The sequence below is a fragment of the Passer montanus genome, unplaced genomic scaffold (assembly GCF_014805655.1).
Source record: "Passer montanus isolate IOZ18808 unplaced genomic scaffold, ASM1480565v1 scaffold97, whole genome shotgun sequence".
NCBI classification, from domain to species: Eukaryota; Metazoa; Chordata; class Aves; order Passeriformes; family Passeridae; genus Passer; species Passer montanus.
Genome location: NW_024375145.1, coordinates 2,186,989 through 2,202,563, shown reverse-complemented (window position 1 = coordinate 2,202,563; position 15,575 = coordinate 2,186,989). Strand labels below are relative to the sequence as shown.

The window sequence follows — 15,575 nt, the reverse complement described above, 5'->3', positions numbered from 1 at the left end:
TCCATCTTAGAACCCCTGACCCCCTGTACAGAATTTCAAACCCCCTGTACAACATACAAAACCCCCTGTACAGTGCTCCATAGTTTTTCCCTTCACCCTGTGATTGCTACTGAAACTTTTGTGACCTGTAGTTCTTCATATAACGTTGGTAATTTGCTGCCTGGGTTGAGATGGAATTCCCAGGTGTCTTTGGCTTCCTGCCAGGGTCTCTGAGGCATCCAGGGCACCCAGAGGGATGTCCTGGGTTCTGACTGGGCAGGGAAGAAGGAGTTGATGGACAGAACTTTGAGAGGGGCAAAAGGGTTAAAAGGCAAAATCTCCATTGTGTGGGTGAGCATGTGGTGGGGGAAATCCTCTGCTCCCAGCGCCATAATATTTTCTGTATTCAGTCTTTTGTGGTATTCATGATAAGGTTTAATAAACCTTTGTAGATTTATGAGCAGTGAGTAGCTATTTCTCACACCCGGGAGAGCTCTCAGCAGGGCTGCCCTGGCACAGGGCTGCAGACCTGCCAGGGCTCTGTCTGCACCCCTGGGGTGATGCTGGAGTAATTTACAGACCCTGGGTGCTGCTCTGCATCCCTGTGCCTGTGGGCCAGCCAAGGGGATTGGCCCTTGGTGAGACACCTTGATGCCTCAGGATATTAACCTTTATTTTTATTATACATTTGTGATCCTGCAGTTCTTTAGTGCCTAACTCCAAACTCCACATTCAGTGCCAGCTGCTGCTGTCCCGTTCTGGGCAGACACAACAATTCCTCTCCAGGCCTGGCAGTCAGGGACACCTCACTGCCCCAGGGCCCAGAAATGCAAACAAAACTGAGTTGGGGAGATGAATTGGGGTCAATTACCTGAACCTTCATTACCTGAAGCTGTAATTAGAACATTAACCCCCAATATGCAAATGGACAAAACTTGTAGAAGTGTGAAAACCCGAGACCCATCATCCATTTTTGGGTGTAGCCCCTGGGAGGCTTTGTCTGCTCTAAATGTACCTGAAGGGCCCTCAGTAATTTTATTCCCTTAATTCTGTCTGGCCTCTGGTTTTGGGTAGCTCAAAAAGGCATCAACCTGACAAACTGAGAGAGATGCCAAGTGGTTTGTCTCTGTGTGAGATAAACCAGTAAACCAGTGCCATTTGTGTCTGTGTGAGACAAATAAATATATTTACCTGCCCTGGAAAGGAAGAGGGGAAAAACTAAAGTTTCTTCCCAGCACTGCTTCAGACAGGTTTTCCTACAGATCATTGACTTTCTGCAAATGCGGGAAGAGGGGAAAAACTAAAGTTTCTTCCCAAGTTTCTTCCCAGCACTGCTTCAGACAGATCATTGACTTTCTGCAAATGCATCTTTGATTTTTTACATTTATTTTTATTTTTGAGTGTGTTTAAATGTATATCTGACGTGTGTTCATTCCCTGTGTGATCCAGAGCAGAAGGATGCTTGTCTGGGCCACCTGTGTGCTGAGTTATTTCCCTCTTGAGCCCCTCTCACCCCGCTGAACCAGCTTCCTGTCTCTGCTGTGACTTCTGCAGACACAAACCAGCCTAAATTGCGGCTCAAACTGGAGAGAGATTTTATTCCTAATATTTATTTTGTGAGCCAGTTATTTGTAATTGTAGCAGGTCTCCTTAATACCACTTGCATCAGAAGGGTGATGTGAAAAATGTGTATTTTATGATTGGCTTTTTGTAAGTATTAGAATGAATATTGTATGAGTATGTCAGAAAATTATGCTGTATTAATTTTCTTAAATATAGTTTTAGGTTATAACACAATGTTAAAATAGAAGTCGATGCTGTGCAAGATATTTGTTTAAGAAAGGACTGGCCCCAGATAGCAGCCACAGGACACCTAAATCTTTCAGAGAAAGGGAATTTATGGCTCCCTTATCAGCACAAAACTAACTTCTGCCCACCTCGCTCAGACTGGAAGAGGTCATGAGGATTGAGAGGAAGAAGCTGACAGTGACCAGGCAGAATCCTGTGTTTTAGTGGAATTTATGCATCCTGTGTGAGGTGTATGAATATACAACAGGCTGTTGTTTTTAAGGGTTAATCCTCTGTTAATGGGGTGCTTTATCGGGCTTGTGTTGCCCTGAAAAAGGTACCCGGACGTCCCTATCTCTTTGTTTTTATTGTCTCATGTTGTCCTAATCTCAACTGTTCAAACTTTATCACTCTAATTACATTACTATTTTTATAGCCATTTTATTACTATTGAACTTTTAAAATTTCAAAAACAAGTGATTGGCGTTTTTCACAGGTGAATATATGACTTTTTAAATAACTGACATTCATTGCCAGGGTAACATCAAGAGTTTGTTCACACTTTTGCTCCCTTTTTGTAGTGTCCCCCACTCTCTGACCCTTTCCCTCCAGCATTTGTTTTGCCTCCTGTAAATTTCCAGCTGCTTTTGGTGCATATTCCTGGCCTGGTTTCTGCCCCACAAATGTCAGTGTGGTGCTTCCAGGCTGCAGTGCTGGGAGCTCTGGGTCAGTCCCTGTGCTGCTCTCACCGGGAGCAGGGCAGAAAGTGACTCCAGCTGTGAGCAGGAGCAGAACAAAACCTGTGTTCATCATTTGTGTCCTTTCCCATGGATCTCCAGCTCACTGTGTCCTGTTTCTGCAGCTCCTTCAGCAGCTTCCAGGGCAGCCACCCTTTATTTCTTGCTGTGAGCATCTCTCCCTCTCCTGGCTGAGAGACCCTGACTTTCTCTGATGGTTTTAGGGTGGCTGGAGAAGTGTGAGCAACCAAGTCCTCTTATTCTGAGCAGTGAAAGGCACCTCATCTTTCTGAATTGTGTTTTTCATCTTTGCTAATAAGTTTTGATATTTATTCTTTCCCACCTTACAGTAATGTCAGCTTTTGACAGTTACATGCAGCAAAAACAGACAGTTTTTTCCCTCTCCAAATTACTGTGGTGTAATACAAAATAATCAGAATTTTCTAAATTTTTGAGTGGCTCAGGAGCACAAACCTGTTTGACTTGGAAGCCGCACATACTCTTCAATGATTTCCTAGTGCAGTCCAGTGTCACCCAGACTTTTTGCTGGAGTGAGCCTTGAAAAGTGGCTGGGAGAGAGCAGATGCCTCCCAGAAATCATCCCTCACATCCCAGGGATGGCCACGACCACCAGTGTCACTGCAGCCCCTGGGAAGGTGATGAGGAAGATCCTCCTGGGAAGCATTTCCAGAGACATGGGGCAAGGAGGGATTTGGGGTGGTCAGAGGGATGCACAAAGAGGAAATTACACCAGAGCCTGACAGCCTCCAGCAGGGATGGGGATTAAAACTCCCTGAAGGACCAGGCCCCGAGGGCAGTGAAAGATGACATTGAACCTTCACCCAGCACATTCAGTTCTGTTGGCCCAAATAGTAGGAATTTTTTTTTTTTTTTTTTTGGTAGGGCAGCAAGGCTTCCCACTCTGCTTTCTTAAATTTTCCTCTCTGCTTGTTGTCAGGAAGTGGAATCACGTGTGAAAAGAAATATATATGCCAGGACATTGTTGCAAGTTGCTGCACAGTGATCAGTCTCCTCTTCTTTCTGGAAGAAATTTACTATTGGCTCAGAACCATAACGAAAAATTTAGAATTCTTACGAGTTTATTGCAAAATAAAAAGGTGAAAACTCTGTCTGCCTTCTTGTGCCTTTGACATGCTTTTTTTTCTTTAATGCACATTTTAGTGCACCATATATGTGGCATGTGTTTTTTCTTTAACTTTTTTTTTTTTTTCTGGGGGAGTAAAAAAGGTTGTTTTCTTTTTTAATCGCTTCCCATCTGATTTAAATTTGAAGTAGTCATTCTAGCTTGGCTCACGTTTAAGTTGTAGCAGGAAAAAATTGTGCAACTAGAATAAACTTAACTTTAAACTTTTATGCACTAATGAACAGAATGTGATATAACTGCTGCTAACTCAAGCTGAAGCCTTTTTTCCTTGTCTTGAGTTACTTGGAATATATCTGTAATTCAGTGGTTTTCTGCCTTTTGTATTCTCCCTGTGCTGAGCAGTAACAATATTTCAAAAACCCCAAGTTTTGCTGCCCTGGGGAATGTAAAATCAATTTTTTGGGCTGTGTTATTGCAGAGGTGGAAGCACAGAGGGGGATGTGGTTGTTCAGCTTCAGGACATTCCAGACACTGCCAGGACTCACCTGGCTCCAGCGTGTGTCACTTCTTGGCCCATTTCCTTTCTGATTTTTCCCTTACCCTTTCCTTCTCCCTGCTGTTCACTCAGGTGGCTTTTTATTCAATCTCCTCCCCCTGGGGTTTATTTGGGGAATCCCTAGCTGGTGTACTGAAGGTGGATCATTTGTAAAGCTGGGACACTCCCTAGCACAAATCTTTGTGAAGATTTGTTTATTCCCACTCCACTTACTTCCATAAAAATACATAAATGGTGTTCCCTACATCAAAGACACAAATTAAATGTCTGTCCTTTACCTGATGCAATTTCACAGTGGTGGATTATTTAATCTAAGTGACTTCAGTAGACTTTTCTAAATATATCAAGTGGGACCAGGTGCCTGATCTGCTTTAATACCATGTCCCTTTTATTAAGAGTTGATCAGCTGCCATTTCCATTTATATTTCCTGATGTTCTTTCTTGATTCAAGGTTATTTTTAAGTCACCCAGGTCAGGAAGGATATGAGTGGGGTGGAGTGCTGAGGGAAGTGTGGATAATTAATGGAAAACATATTTGAAAGGGAGTTTTGAAAGCTTCCAAAGAACAGTATTCAAATGTAATTGACTCATTTGATTAAAAACACTTACTAGATTCAGGCTGCTCCCTTTGCACTCTTAAAACCCCCTGAATCATGAACCTGTCAAATTAATTATTACTAAGTAATACTTACATCAATAATAGCATCCAGTTCTGCATGGATTTTATGTATAACCTGCAGCTTCCATTGTAGTTTACTCATGCCATGAAAATGTTGGTGTATGTTCATGTCTAGTTGTTATTTGGAAACTGGAGTGTGTTAAATGTGCTTAGAGTACCAGCACTTTCCATGAGCTATTTGAGACAAGCACAGGGCTGCTAAGGTAAAATTGTGGAAAGTTTCAGCCTGGAATTATTGGCACCACGTCTTGTTTTCAGTGTTGGGATCACAATGTGGCACAATAGAGTATGTCATAACATTGTTTCCTGGGTTGATTTGGTTTTTAAAGATTTTGTTTGTTTATTTATTTATTTTTAGGCAAGGACTTAAAGGGCAACAACTAATTTAGTGAGATACTGGAAACTCGCTTTGTCAGTGAGGGCAGGCTTGGTTGTTGGCAGTGTCTGTATTGAACAAGAGTTGTCTCATGGAATAAATTGTTATGGCTATAACTGTCAGTAGGCTACAATATCCTTCTCTACCAGCAAGAAGTCTCAATACCTCTCCTATTTTCCTTGTAAGCCCCTTGTCCTCTGCCAGGTGGCTGTGCTGGAAATCTTTGGTCGCCCACAGCCTCAATAAAATCCTTCTTCACAGGCAGGAGTAGCTGCAGGTTTATTTATGCAGCTGGTATTGGGTGTTGCTGGAGCTGCCTGGCCTGGTGAGAGAGGAAATTTGGGGTGCTGTGAACTGTCTGCAGTGAGTGGGTCTGTGTGTGGGTACAGCTGGGCCACCCTGTGCTGCTGTGGTGTCCCCGGGGCTGCTGGGGCCCTGCTGATGACAAAGGGCTGCTCTCCGTGTTTATTTGTGTCACCAGAGCAGCAAACCTCTCCATGCAACAGGGTAATAACAGATCCATCATCCATCCATCCATCCATCCATCATCCATCCATCCTCCATCCATCCATCCATCATCCATCCATCCTCCATCCATCCATCCATCATCCATCCATCCTCCATCCATCCATCCATCATCCATCCATCCTCCATCCATCCATCCATCATCCATCCATCCTCCATCCATCCATCCATCATCCATCCATCCTCCATCCATCCATCCATCATCCATCCATCCTCCATCCATCCATCCATCATCCATCCATCCTCCATCCATCCATCCATCATCCATCCATCCTCCATCCATCCATCCATCATCCATCCATCCTCCATCCATCCATCCATCATCCATCCATCCTCCATCCATCCATCCATCATCCATCCATCCTCCATCCATCCATCCATCATCCATCCATCCTCCATCCATCCATCCATCATCCATCCATCCTCCATCCATCCATCCATCATCCATCCATCCTCCATCCATCCATCCATCATCCATCCATCCTCCATCCATCCATCCATCATCCATCCATCCTCCATCCATCCATCCATCATCCATCCATCCTCCATCCATCCATCCATCATCCATCCATCCTCCATCCATCCATCCATCATCCATCCATCCTCCATCCATCCATCCATCATCCATCCATCCTCCATCCATCCATCCATCATCCATCCATCCTCCATCCATCCATCCATCATCCATCCATCCTCCATCCATCCATCCATCATCCATCCATCCTCCATCCATCCATCCATCATCCATCCATCCTCCATCCATCCATCCATCATCCATCCATCCTCCATCCATCCATCCATCATCCATCCATCCTCCATCCATCCATCCATCATCCATCCATCCTCCATCCATCCATCCATCATCCATCCATCCTCCATCCATCCATCCATCATCCATCCATCCTCCATCCATCCATCCATCATCCATCCATCCTCCATCCATCCATCCATCATCCATCCATCCTCCATCCATCCATCCATCATCCATCCATCCTCCATCCATCCATCCATCATCCATCCATCCTCCATCCATCCATCCATCATCCATCCATCCTCCATCCATCCATCCATCATCCATCCATCCTCCATCCATCCATCCATCATCCATCCATCCTCCATCCATCCATCCATCATCCATCCATCCTCCATCCATCCATCCATCATCCATCCATCCTCCATCCATCCATCCATCATCCATCCATCCTCCATCCATCCATCCATCATCCATCCATCCTCCATCCATCCATCCATCATCCATCCATCCTCCATCCATCCATCCATCATCCATCCATCCTCCATCCATCCATCCATCATCCATCCATCCTCCATCCATCCATCCATCATCCATCCATCCTCCATCCATCCATCCATCATCCATCCATCCTCCATCCATCCATCCATCATCCATCCATCCTCCATCCATCCATCCATCATCCATCCATCCTCCATCCATCCATCCATCATCCATCCATCCTCCATCCATCCATCCATCATCCATCCATCCTCCATCCATCCATCCATCATCCATCCATCCTCCATCCATCCATCCATCATCCATCCATCCTCCATCCATCCATCCATCATCCATCCATCCTCCATCCATCCATCCATCATCCATCCATCCTCCATCCATCCATCCATCATCCATCCATCCTCCATCCATCCATCCATCATCCATCCATCCTCCATCCATCCATCCATCATCCATCCATCCTCCATCCATCCATCCATCATCCATCCATCCTCCATCCATCCATCCATCATCCATCCATCCTCCATCCATCCATCCATCATCCATCCATCCTCCATCCATCCATCCATCATCCATCCATCCTCCATCCATCCATCCATCATCCATCCATCCTCCATCCATCCATCCATCATCCATCCATCCTCCATCCATCCATCCATCATCCATCCATCCTCCATCCATCCATCCATCATCCATCCATCCTCCATCCATCCATCCATCATCCATCCATCCTCCATCCATCCATCCATCATCCATCCATCCTCCATCCATCCATCCATCATCCATCCATCCTCCATCCATCCATCCATCATCCATCCATCCTCCATCCATCCATCCATCATCCATCCATCCTCCATCCATCCATCCATCATCCATCCATCCTCCATCCATCCATCCATCATCCATCCATCCTCCATCCATCCATCCATCATCCATCCATCCTCCATCCATCCATCCATCATCCATCCATCCTCCATCCATCCATCCATCATCCATCCATCCTCCATCCATCCATCCATCATCCATCCATCCTCCATCCATCCATCCATCATCCATCCATCCTCCATCCATCCATCCATCATCCATCCATCCTCCATCCATCCATCCATCATCCATCCATCCTCCATCCATCCATCCATCATCCATCCATCCTCCATCCATCCATCCATCATCCATCCATCCTCCATCCATCCATCCATCATCCATCCATCCTCCATCCATCCATCCATCATCCATCCATCCTCCATCCATCCATCCATCATCCATCCATCCTCCATCCATCCATCCATCATCCATCCATCCTCCATCCATCCATCCATCATCCATCCATCCTCCATCCATCCATCCATCATCCATCCATCCTCCATCCATCCATCCATCATCCATCCATCCTCCATCCATCCATCCATCATCCATCCATCCTCCATCCATCCATCCATCATCCATCCATCCTCCATCCATCCATCCATCATCCATCCATCCTCCATCCATCCATCCATCATCCATCCATCCTCCATCCATCCATCCATCATCCATCCATCCTCCATCCATCCATCCATCATCCATCCATCCTCCATCCATCCATCCATCATCCATCCATCCTCCATCCATCCATCCATCATCCATCCATCCTCCATCCATCCATCCATCATCCATCCATCCTCCATCCATCCATCCATCATCCATCCATCCTCCATCCATCCATCCATCATCCATCCATCCTCCATCCATCCATCCATCATCCATCCATCCTCCATCCATCCATCCATCATCCATCCATCCTCCATCCATCCATCCATCATCCATCCATCCTCCATCCATCCATCCATCATCCATCCATCCTCCATCCATCCATCCATCATCCATCCATCCTCCATCCATCCATCCATCATCCATCCATCCTCCATCCATCCATCCATCATCCATCCATCCTCCATCCATCCATCCATCATCCATCCATCCTCCATCCATCCATCCATCATCCATCCATCCTCCATCCATCCATCCATCATCCATCCATCCTCCATCCATCCATCCATCATCCATCCATCCTCCATCCATCCATCCATCATCCATCCATCCTCCATCCATCCATCCATCATCCATCCATCCTCCATCCATCCATCCATCATCCATCCATCCTCCATCCATCCATCCATCCATCATCCATCATCCATCATCCATGCCCATCCCGGAGCTGGGCATGCTTATCTTGCCATCCACAGTCACAGGCAGGCACAGGGAGATGCAGCAGACATTCCAGATTGGACTACATGGAAGTGTTGGCACCTGCTGGCATCCCAAACACGGAGCAGCCAGCAGCAGTCCCTGGATCACCAGCAAGGAGTGCACACCGTGGGCTTGGGAGGGTGGAGAGATGCACATTTCTGTTGTGGGTGTTGATACTGAAAGCTCTGAGGGTGTCTTAGGCTTAGCAGTTGAGATATTTGTTTTAAAAACTTAGGTTATTTTCTTACGTGCTAGATAAGCAGCATTGGCTTAATTTCTGGCGTGGTTTGCTGGTGCTCGCTGAAGGTTGTTTGTGGAGCTGGAACATGCTGGGGTCTGCAGGTGAACATAAGCGTTCTAAAAATGGTATATTTAGTGTTATTAAATATTACATAAAATTTAATATATTTCGTGTTAGTCAATATTAAATTTATTAATTTTTAGAGTGTGGCAGAGTATTGCAAAGCTTTGAAACATTTATAAGATAGGTTTCCAAAGTAAGCCCATTTAACCCTCTCTCATCACCTGCAAGAGCTCCTTCTTGCAGTTCAGAAATGTGCTTATTAAATGTACTTAGTTAAATTTATTCTTTGAGGTGTGCCAACATAACTGCTATCATCAAATGTGGCAGGAATAATTCTTTCCTACTGTACTTGGCACCCATCACACTTAGAGCTGGCCTGAGTTTTTAAAATTTTTATGTAACTTCCATGTCCCTGCCACAGGCTATGTTTTAAAAATAATGCTTGCACATCTCCTGTAGGGTTAGCCTCATCACCAGCAGGCCAGAATTTCTGGCTTTCCAGAATCAGTTGACAGCCAGCAGGAATAATATCTTTGTCTTAAGTATACACGGTCATCTAATCTATTAAAAAAAAGAAAAAAATAAGGCATTGGAAACCAGCAGTAGAATTGGTGTCCTAGCCAGACACCCACCCTCATACGTGGGAACTGATGCCTGGTGTGTGGTCTGAGCTGTTCTGGTGGGGGCAGAACAGGAGATCACTGGCAATTGTGGCACTGCTGCCTGGCTCAGCATTTCACCACCAAACCCCCAATTTATTTTCTCCGAATGGCTGTGCACCCCTGCCTTGGTACCAAGGAGCTCTGCTGCCTTCTCTGAGCTGAGTGTGAGCCCTGTTTCCCTGGGGCAGTGTCCGGGACACTGAGGTTGGAGCCTGCAATTTGTTTGAGAGCCTCTGGACTCCTGTGTGTGGCTGCAGACCTTTCATCCAGGGCACTTTCTGGCCAAATAAAAGAAAAAGGGATTGCAGTGCTCCTGCAGTGATGCCATGCACTGCAGCTTTTTGTCAGCAGATGATGTTTGCTTCCCGATGGCCTGCCCTAGGAGATGAGTGGGGCCAAAAATACCTCAGTTTTTGAGGCCAGAAAAGCTGAGTTTGTGATTGCAGAGCCCCAGGCACCTGCGGGTTGGTGTGGTGGGGCACAGAGCACCCCTGAGAGGACATTCAGGGACAGAGAGCACGGGACAACCTCTGCAGGGGTGGCACCAGCACGTGGGGTGTCAGCCCTGGGCTGTAAGGCATTAATTACCTGCCATTCATAGTTATGAAATTAATGTGGGACGGTTCCAGCCTGGCTCCTGCAGCAGGTTGAGTGTGGATTATGTCAAAGCAGCTCCACCACCACACGCCAAGGGTTTGATCCTCACTCTCTCCTGGGCTTGGCAGCTGATGGCTGGGTAGGGTTTTCCAGGGAATTACATGAGTTGGAGACATTGCACCTGATGGAAATATGCTGGTTTTATAAGCAATGATTGTCCCACACCATGCCTTAAACATAGACAATAATTTCACAACAAAAGAGGACAACAATTTTCGGGGAAAATCAGTTTCTCTGGGTATGTGTACAATACCTTTAGCCTTTCTTTTACTTAAAAAAATCGATGGGAAACTACATGGTAGCAGCCTTCCCATTTAGCAGTGAGAGCTTTCTTTTGTGGTTCAGGAAATTTTCACATTGGACTTCTGCCAAATTTTGTTATATGCCTTAAATACTTGAAATATTTGGAATGGCCACCTGTAATGAAAGTAAGCAAGTGTAAATTGGCAATGAATGACTTCCCAGGCAGTTAGTCACACAAAATCCAGTGATTTTGTGAGTGGATTGCCACCTGAGCTAGAATTAGCAGAAGTCAGGGAAAGGGCCTGAGGTCACCTGGAGGCTGAGCTCTGGCTATGGGAAGCAGGGAACAGCTTTAGGGCTGCACTGGACTTGCTATGGGGTGACTCCAGGAGGAGCCTAAGGCAGGGAATGGGATGAGTGTACGTGGAGAAACAGTGGAATAAGCTAATTAAAGAGAGCAGTCTGCCTGCCCTGGTGTGTGATCACCACAGAGGGTCTGTCCTTGCCCTGAGCCCTGAGGTGCAGGACATGATCCGCCCTGAGCAGCACACCACTGAGCTGCTGATCAAAACCAAAAGGTCTTTCACTTCATTACCTGAAGCTGTAATTAGAACATTAACCCCCAATATGCAAATGGACCAAACTTATGAAAGTGTGGAAACCCGTGAGCTGTTGTTCATTTTGGCTGCAGCCCCTGAGGGAGGGTTTTGCCTGCCCAAAATGTACCTGAAGGCCCTTCAATAAATAATACTGCTTTTTATTCTCCTAACTTGGTCTGCCCCCAGTTTTTAGGTAGCCCAATGAGTTATCAATAGCAAGGAGTGATCCCTGAGACTGCTGGCAGCAGCCACTGGGGACTGCTGGGGTTGGCAGGTCGGGGTGCAGGAAAAAGTATTTTGGGCAGGTCTGAGGAGGAAAATGGCTACGAACAGCTTTTTGGAAGTGTGTCTGAATTGCACAAACCACTGGGAAACCTTTTCCTGTGTCACTGCAGCTCTGACCCACCCACACTGGGCTGTGTGAAGGTCACTTGTGCACAGGGGCAGCAAAGCCTTTCTGGGGTGAAGAGTGAGGAACCTGGGCACGGTGCAGCTGTGCAGGTTCAGCTCTCAGCATGAGACAGTTTAGTGTCTGGAGTATCAGAATTAGTATCAAGATAGTTTACCTCACAACCAGATTGTTGGTGCTTCAATTACTTCCTGTAAGAATTTTATGCTCTGCTCACCTGAAATGAGCTCTTTTCCACCCTGCCTTTGGTGTGAAGGTGGAGAGAGAAGGTTTTGCCCCATCAGCATTACAGACTGTGCCTGTGGCCCAGAAACAGTTTTTGTTTTCTTGAATTGTGGGAATTTCCCACATTACATTAAAAATAGATTCCTACTACCTTTTGTGCCTATAGAAATCTTCAAAAAGGGATGCTAATTATTGTTTTTCCAACACTTTGATTTGTTTTATGAGCCTGCCTGATATGTGGCATGTAGTATTTATTTTCTGCAATATTCAAGGAAGGAAGAGAATTAGGATAGCAGACAGAAAAATACAAATTTTCTATTCCTAAGGTACCTGTATCATAACAATGACATGTTTGTTGATCTGTGTTTGTGTCTGGTTTATGCCTTGTTGTTTCTTTTCTTTCACAGGTAATAGATAAAAACTTCAGTACTTTGTAAAAACGTGTTTTCTCTTCTTTGTACTGAATAAATAATGGCAGGTGGGTTTTGGTTGTCTCTGTTGAGTTTTTCAAGTGTGCAGGAGATGTGACCTGCTGCTCCTCACACCTGCACACAGGACAGGGAGAACTCACTGAGCAGGGGTGTGGAACAAAACCTTGAGCAAAAAGAACCATTAATTTCTATAAGGACCTTCAGCTTGTGGTGTATTTCCAGTGCCTACAAATTTGTTTGGGAGTTAGTGCAGGAGGGAGAAGTGCAGGGAGTGGTGGGTGATGCAGGCTGGAACTGCACCTTTTTAACCCCAGTGACATCAGAGTCAGACACCAAGGCCCAGAGTCCTCTGGGATTTAGGTGGAGCTTTCCTTTTATTTTGGTGATCATAAGGTTTCAGCCTGGTGGTCCTAATCCAGCCAGCTAAATCAGAGGACACACTGCTGGGAGTGAAACACCCACAATCCTGAATTATTCTGGTGCTGTTGGGTGAGTGGCTGGCAGAAGCACGTGGAAAACCTTCATCCCAGCTCTCTGCCCAGCAGTGCAAATAGCTGAATTTGGATGACTGACCTTCCTAGCAGGACATGGTGCTTTTCCTGTGCACAGGCCCCAAATTATACTGGGACATCTGTCACTTGGTTAGGCTGCAGAATGGCCTGCAGCTGGTTTTATCAGGACTCTGCTGCACAACCCCTGTGGCTGAGTGACATTATCACTGCCCTGCTGTGTGCTTCAGAGGAACTGTGAGCAAGCTGATGTTCAGTGTGTCACCCCTAAATGGTGCTCCTTTAGCTGGGGCAATGGCATAGACCAGCACTTGTGGAAATTTAAAGATTTATCTGATATAAATATTTACAAGATATGGGTTTCCCTGGTAACTTGAAATGTCTAAAAGGCAAACCTGTAAAAATGTAGGGAGCTGTGACGTGTCTCTTAGTGTTAAGATTTGTTCAACTATTCAAGCTGTGGTACTAGAAAACCATCTTTTTTTTTTTTTTTTTTTTTTTTGAAAAGCAAACTTGTTTAGTTGTACTGCAAGACAAAATTAGGTTCATATCTCTTATGAAAAGAATAAGAGATATGCACACTGATAGCAAGTAAAGCATTTGCCTGCTGTGTTTTGTAATAGCACATGCCTTCATTTTACAATTATTAGAAAAATAATAACTCTGTCATTTCAATCACTGAGTAGCAGCCCCCAGAAGTTGTGTTTTTATGATTTTGTGGACCATTTTTGGGAACACTCTGCTCTTCCCCCATTCTCTGGATCATTTAAGGACTAGCAAGTGGCTGTGGCCACTGAGTGGTGGCTAATTTGAGCCAGGATAGCAAGAGCTGTAACCTGTCACACCTCTGCTGTATTCTGTTTGTACACAAATTATTTTATAACTCTGTTATATCTGTGTTTTACTCAGCAGCTCTTGAGACAACTGCAGCTTGTGTTCATAGAGCCAACAATGTTCTGTTGAAAGGAAAAGGTGTGGGAGGAGAATAAAAACGATCCCGTGGGTCTTGTCAACTGAATTTAAAGTGGTTTTTGTGCTTTTTGATTGCACTCGGAGTTCCTCTGGGGAGGAGGAGGAGGAGGAGGATGAGAAAGAAGCCCCCACACGTCACAGTGACACTGGAGCTGTTTGCTGGGAGCCACACAAGGCTTGGGACACTGGGTCTGCACCCAGAGTTTGGGTGGAAGGGTGGGCTTGGTGATCCTTTTCACAGCAAGCAAGTAAATTCATGTGCTTCTTACGCCTTTTCTTTTTTCTTTTTCTTTTTTTTTTACATGGGGATACAAAACTGGGACGTTGCAAGACAGTAAGTTTCCCCAGTTGTGTCAAAAAATGTGAACTCTGAAACTTCTTTCTTTAGTTATCAAAAGCACTTCTGCATTGTTTTGTCTTTGGAACAAAGGTAATTTTAAACGCTTGATAGGGATTGCTTTGTGGGTTTCTTTTTCCCAAGAAACCTGAATTAACCGGGTTATCTTTCTGACACCATGTCAGGCAGTAGGATGGCAATCTCCATAATTACTACAACTCCTGCAGTAGTAGCACTGGTATCCCATGTTATGCAAGTGCCAGAACAAAGAAGTTTATTAATGTTTTACATTACAAAGGTTAGGGAGGAGGTGTCAGAAATAGAATTCTAAGAATGAAGGCAAGAAGGGGGAGAATCCAAGGGGAGTGTCCCTGCTTGCTGCTCTTCACCTTTTAGTTATAATTATTTTGCATAGAAATAAGAGTTTCAAAAGACCTGGGAGGAAAAAAAAAACAAAAAACCAAAACATAATTGGTTCAATCAACACAAAGTGCTTTTTTTTCTTTGATTTTATGATTCTAAACAACAATTGATACAGAGAAGCATTTACATTTCCTTTAGGATAAAAGCTGTGGGGTTTTTAACCTGTTGCCACCCCTTACCCATCCCTTGCCCAACTCTGGTGTAAATCAGAGCAGAAGATTTCAGAACTATTTTTCCTTTTGTTAGAAATAGTTTGGAAGAAAAGATGACTTAAGGAATATTTTATCTGTTGCTGCAGAAAAAACCTCCCATTTTCAGCAAGAAAGTGATTGAGCATTTAACTGACCTGAAGGCTGCAGCTGAATTCCTACTGTATTTTTTACATTATGCCCTGCATGCCTGCTAATGCAGAAAATTAGGTTTTTTATGGTTTCCCTTTCTTGTTATCAGCAGCAAAACTGGATGGCTTTTCCATCCTCACACACTGCTGTGTGTTTCTCTGCCTTTGGAAAGGGTAATATTCATGTGGGCTACAAAGCTCTGAAAAATGAGAGGATTTTGAGAGGAGAAGTAGAATT

At 45.0% G+C, this 15,575-nt stretch overlaps 1 protein-coding gene across 1 annotated transcript in view; it reads left to right on the top strand.

The window, feature by feature from the left end:
* Positions 1-15,575, top strand: part of RASGRF2 (Ras protein specific guanine nucleotide releasing factor 2) — a 124,130-nt gene that overhangs the window by 10,791 nt on the left and 97,764 nt on the right. The window lies entirely within an intron of this gene.